The 6,000-nt window shown below is 39.4% G+C and overlaps 1 long non-coding RNA gene across 3 annotated transcripts in view; it reads right to left on the bottom strand.

Moving 5' to 3' along the window:
* Positions 1-1,102: 1,102 nt before the first annotated feature.
* Positions 1,103-6,000, bottom strand: part of LOC149132105 (uncharacterized) — a 129,728-nt gene continuing 124,830 nt past the window's right edge. For 2 of the 3 annotated variants that reach the window (XR_016245116.1, XR_016245117.1), the window contains exon 3: positions 1,103-2,188. This is a non-coding gene — a long non-coding RNA (uncharacterized LOC149132105). The remainder of the gene's footprint in view (positions 2,189-6,000) is intronic. The other variant, XR_016245115.1, reaches the window with a different exon arrangement.

Genomic DNA, 6,000 nt, shown 5'->3' with positions numbered 1-6,000 from the left:
AGCATGAGATATGGTTCATCATCGGGTGGTCCACTCTACTAAAATGGAGTGTCTTGACTGGAATGCCTTTAGCTATAGATTTAGTCTATCAAGATCGATAGGAGAAAATATCAATCATCTCAGAGGTATGCTAAAAGCACTCTTTTTAAAATGTCACATCTAAGAAACTGTTTCGTTGTGGTACTAAAACAGATCAGTAACAGAAAACTAGAGCTTTACCAATCCAAGGGAGAATAATGATGTATTAGAAGAAATAATTTCCCTTGAATTTAGTTCGTGTAAACAGTAATGGAAAGTTTCACTTTCTATTCCAAATTTACTAAGTCAACTATGGAGCTTCTGACCTGTTAGAAATAGCAGCCAAGTCTTGTACAATCTAGAAAAGAGAAGGCTACATTCGAAATTGCAAGTCGTACGTGCGCAATGCTCGTAAGATGGACGGCATGGTCGTGGCTAGAGGGCCTTTAGAAATAGATTTGTTAAGTCATGGTTGAACGATCAATAACAAACCTATTGTGCGAGCTGGCAATATGGTTATCACGTCGAACAAAATGCTAAGTGTCGTTTCTTCTGGATCTTTACGTTCAGATCCCAACAAGGTTAACTTTGCCTTTCATCACTTCGTGATCGATTTATCCTCTCTCCTCAAAACTACTGGTTTTGGACCCTGCAAATGACCGGCGTCCCCTTTTAAGGGAAGAACGTTATGATCTCAGCCCATGAACCAAATCCATGACCTTACAATTGGGTGCCACTCGTCGATATGTATCTAACTTAAATGCAGCCTCGAAATTCTGGACATTGTTCACAGAACTTTTAGGGATCCCTAGGGATGCAAAGACCGTTAAGTTGGGAACTGTCCACTCTAAAACCACAACCTCAGGAAAGAGCACTATAGATAAATAAATAACGTTGGTGGTGGTGTAAGGGAACGACCGTGCGAACTCATAAAGGAGAAATGGTGACGAATGGAAAAACAGAGGACTCCTTTTATTTAAACGTGTCACACGGTCGAACACAAAATAATATATCGATGGATGATATAGATGATATGTTATGCGACGATAACATAGATGACCAGTAATGAAAGACCACAACCGTATTAGATGAAATAACAGAGATATTTATTATGGCGTTAAAGATGTATGTCTGTGTGTGAGTGTGAATGCGACATAAGAACATAATCAAAGACAGGCCGTTGTACAAAGAAAAGTATGTATGTGAGTGATACATGTATGTGTATGTGAAATATTACAGCAGAGAAAGAGAGTCAATAACACGTGAGCAATTATACCATGTCTTTAGTACACTATAGGAAAAGTTCTGTATGTGAAGTGAGTTGGCTGAGCTGATCACTAGTTGTGATGTCGTGGCATCGATGCCGGGCCGTGATTCTTGTTATACAGATGTTCGTCGCTGGCTGAGAATTTCTTGTCTGTTTAAGAACTCTTGTCTGTTTATTTACCGTGGTGAAGCTGAGTCACCTAACAGAATCGAAGAGAGAGATGTGCCGCGGAGGTTTGGTTTGGTGTACATAGTAAGTCGTGTTGACGCTGGTGGAGATTGTTGCTGGTTAGTAGTAATCGTAGATTCGTGTTGGTCATGGCGATGATGCTGGATAGTAGTCGTAGACTCTTGTTGCTGATGTGGCGACGGCGGAGGTCATCGTGGCTGGACGAAGCTGCTGAAGTGGTCGCTGGCTGCTGCTGCTGTCGTGTGGTACACGGAACAGTTCTCAAAGAGAAACTGGACCGAGACAAATTATTGGGTATGAGTTGATCTATATATAGCGTTAAGAGGGCTCCAAATGCCTTTAGAATTTTACTCTATCACGTGACCTTATTAGGGGTCGTGATTGGTCAGTTTGCGTTCTGGCGGGAAAGGTTCGAAGAGATTGCCGATTCGAATAATAATCAGTCACGTGATGACAAGGAATGGGTTCTCTACTACGCTCGCATTTATTTATATTTAAATGAGAAGATTGTATGTAATGGCGATAGTAGTTTGTATCTAGTGACGATAGGTAGTTTCACTACAGTGGGGTAGAATTGTTTTGACTATAGAACGGCTGAGTCAGAATTGATCTCAGGTTTAAATATGAACGATGTAAGAAGGAATATGACGATATTTGATTATTGAATTACGCAGATGCACTTGCATAGCAAGTGACCTGTTCTGAGATCGTGTGCTGAAACAAAAACAATTGCAGCGTGAAAGGTGTTTATAAGTCATTTAGAAACATTCAGAAACCGTTAGATTCATTTCAACATTTAAATTTAATTTGCCAAAATATTTTCGTCTCTTTGAGACAGCGATCTCTCTTCACTGACAAAATTCCGAATTCTAGATTAACGGAAAGATTTAAATATAAACATACTTAACTACATACGCACACACAAACCTTCAGTTAAAAGAAATTAGCATAAAACAAAAGTTGTCAATAATTTCCATTATAGAGAGTGTGGAAAAAGTTACAGAGAGAGAGAGAGAGAGAGGGGAGGAAGAGAGAGTGAGGGAGGGGAGATAGAGAGTGAGGGAGGGGAGAGAACTATGGAAGAGAATACGAAAGGCAGATAGAGAAAGGATTGTACAGGACACAGGGAGGAGAGAGCGAGGAGAAACAGAAACAGAGAGAGAGAGAAAGACGCGGCGTTGGAGGTGGAGAGATGACAGGAGGTGTTTCCAATAGATAGATAGATAGAGATAGAGAGAGGAGGGGGGGGATGTAGACTGACTGATAGATAAATCTGGATAATTTAATGATAACGTAAATGTTTTGTGCCTGACAGAAGTGAGTCAGGCTTCTTAGTCAGAGGAGGAGGAGGATCAACGCCCATGACCTGTTGCAGGACCTGTGAAACAGGTGAGTGGAAATGGTTGGCGAAGACCATGACTCATCGGTGGCTGCAATAGAAAGCAACACACACACGCACACGTGTGTATATATATATATATATATATATATATATATACACACGTGTTGGAACTCTTTTAAGCAAAATAATATATTCCTCTATACACAATCATACAAAAAACCCCACCTTTTTTGTATTTATTTTTACTCGCATATATATATATATATATATATATATATATACTCATTTACTTTTGTTTTTATATATATATATATATATATATATATATATACGCACACACACGAATGCACATATAGATATATACATACATTTACACACATATGCACACACGGTTATGTGAACGTCTCGACAAAACGGAATAAAGCGACTGGTTTGAATATTTTATGAGGATGAATAATGAATGCAGACATAGCTCAGTGGTTAGGGTCGTTTGGCGATCATGTTATCATAGATTTGAGTCCAATTCCACCGTACAGCACATTCAGCAAGTAACTTCTACAAACAGCCTGGGGTCTATCAAAGCCCCGTGAATGACATTTATTTCGGAGGCGAAATCAGCGTCAAAGATCATCTTGTGTGTGTGTGTGTGTGTGTGAATATAGGGATGGCAGTGCGGTCGGAGGCTTTGCTTCCTTATCACATGGTTCTGGGTTCAGTCCCACTGCGTAATGTTGTCTACTATAGAACCGGCCCGACCAAAGCCTTGTGAATGGATTTGGTAGACGGAAACTAAAAGATGTCCGTTGTATGTGTATATGTATGACAACTGGTGTTGGTTTGTTAACGTCCCTACGTTATAGCGATTCGATAAAAACGAACGATAGAATAAGTATCGTGCTTAAAAATAACACTGGAGTCGATATTTGTTCGAGTAAATACTTCAAGACAGTATCCCAGTCCAATCACTAAAGCAAGTAAACACCTTGGTTTATTTAGTTACGATCCGAGTTCAAATCTTGCCAAGGTCGATTTACCTAGTCTCAATTCTGTGATTGGATAAAATAAGTAACAAATAAAATACTGGGGTTCACACAGACGCGTGTACATACGTACATATATATATATATATATATATATATATATATATATATATATATATATATATATATATATATATAAGAGTGTGTGTGTAATTCAGTTATCTGTAAAGGAAAATAATAAAAATACACGAATTATAAGTCTTCTTGAGTTTGAATAAAGTATTTTCTTTGGGAAGAAGATAAAGCCACAGAAATAACCAACCTGCAGCTGAGTATAAATATATTCTTTTCTTTTATTGACTGCGGCCATGCTGAAGCACTGCCTTTAGTCCAACAAATCGACCCTAAGATTCATTCTTTGTAAGCCTAGTACTTATTGTATCAGTCTCTTTTGCCGAACCGCTAAGTTACGGGAACGTAAACACACCAGCATCGGTTGTCAAGCGATGGTGAGGAGACGAATACAGACACACACACACATACATTCACGCACACACACACACACACACACTATATATATATATATATATATATATATATAAAAAACAAATAATAAATGAGTATATGCATACCTACGTCTACCTGTATATATAGGTGCATATCTGGGTACAGGACATTGCAAACAAAACGTAGACAAGAAATTAATAATAAAGAATACACACAAGCCACATAGAGAACATTTTCCTTTATCAGCTACCCCCGTTTTAACACCGGCGTTTCGAAGAGTTGGGCAGGACGCATCGTTAAAACGGCTCTTCCCATGGACCGCAAATTAAATTTGTATGCACAAATTAAACCTGTGCCATGGAGGAATGTAGTGGCGGACAAAAAACAAGACAGGAAAACAAACGGAAAAGAAAACAAGTCAGGAAAACAAACGGAAATAGCTATTAGGCCAGACGTGAAAAATTATGTGTATATGAACGCTGTGAGGCACGAACTGAAAGCCGGAACGAAGTAAGTTCGCGTGTTTGCTCGGCTATAGCCAAGGAAGAAAAGGATTAGTAACCGGAAGCATGTGACCAGGGAGGGGTAAGGAAGAGAGAGAGAGTGGTAGAGGGAGAAACAAGGGGAGGAAGTAGAAGTATAGGTGAGCAACGAGAGAAAGAGAGGAAGAGAGAAATATAGTAATAACAGAAGGAAGAACGAGAGGGGAAAGGGAGAGATATAGTAGTAACAGAAGGAAGAACGAGAGGGGTAAAGAGAGATACGTAGTAGTAACAGAGGAAGAACGAGAGGGGGAAAAGTGATAGAGAAAGAGATAGAGTCGCGTCCGGTCTTCTTTCAGTTTCCAGATCCACTCACAAGGCTTTGGTCGGCCTGAAGCTATAGTAGAAGACATTTTCACAAGGTGCCGCACAGTGGGACTGAACCTTGAACCATATGGTTGGGATGCAAGCTTCTTACCACACAGCCATTCCTGGGCCTATATGTATTTGTTTGTCTGTGTTTGTCCAACCACAACCACCACCACCACCAATTGACGATGTATTTACGTTCCTGTAACCTAAGTTACAATGTGAGGAAGATTTGGTTGATATTTCTAGCACTGATAGCAACCATGTAAAGGATTCCATCTTCTAGCGCATAACCATGTTAAAGTTAAGAGCAGCAATGCGTAAAGAAAGACAACTCAAAATATTCCGAATTCGAAGTTATTTTGAGTTATCGATCATGATTTCTATTGTCTCCCTTGGAACTACCATAGTAGCATTCTGCTAGAATTTAACTGGAAACCATTTCTCACGCTTTATTTTCCTGCAACTCTGCAACATCTCGGTGCTTGCACGCTTCTCGAGAGTGTGTCGTAAACAAGTCATCGATGACGCAGCTACAGAGCTACACGACCAGCTAGAAACAGCAGCTAAATCTCCGTTAAATTAAACACTACAGTTTTATATAAGGGATGCGCATGTAAGGAAATGTAGCCCCAGTCCTTAAAATACAAGATGATCATGGCGAAATACTGCTCGATCATTGTTGAAAGGGGACAGCAATAATAACATTTAGAAAGATTCTATTTTTTTAAATTAGAACAAAAATACAGACGAAAGTAGTGAATACATTCATTTTAGTTACATCAAAGTAACAGCGGATAAGACTGTGTGGTTGTTCCGACTGCTAGAAATAGCAGCTCTTATCAC

The sequence above is a fragment of the Octopus bimaculoides genome, chromosome 18, assembly GCF_046866305.1.
Source record: "Octopus bimaculoides isolate indiv1 chromosome 18, ASM4686630v1, whole genome shotgun sequence".
In the NCBI taxonomy this organism is placed as follows: domain Eukaryota; kingdom Metazoa; phylum Mollusca; class Cephalopoda; order Octopoda; family Octopodidae; genus Octopus; species Octopus bimaculoides.
Note: the sequence above shows the minus strand (reverse complement) of the source record. Positions and strands in the feature narration are given on the sequence as shown.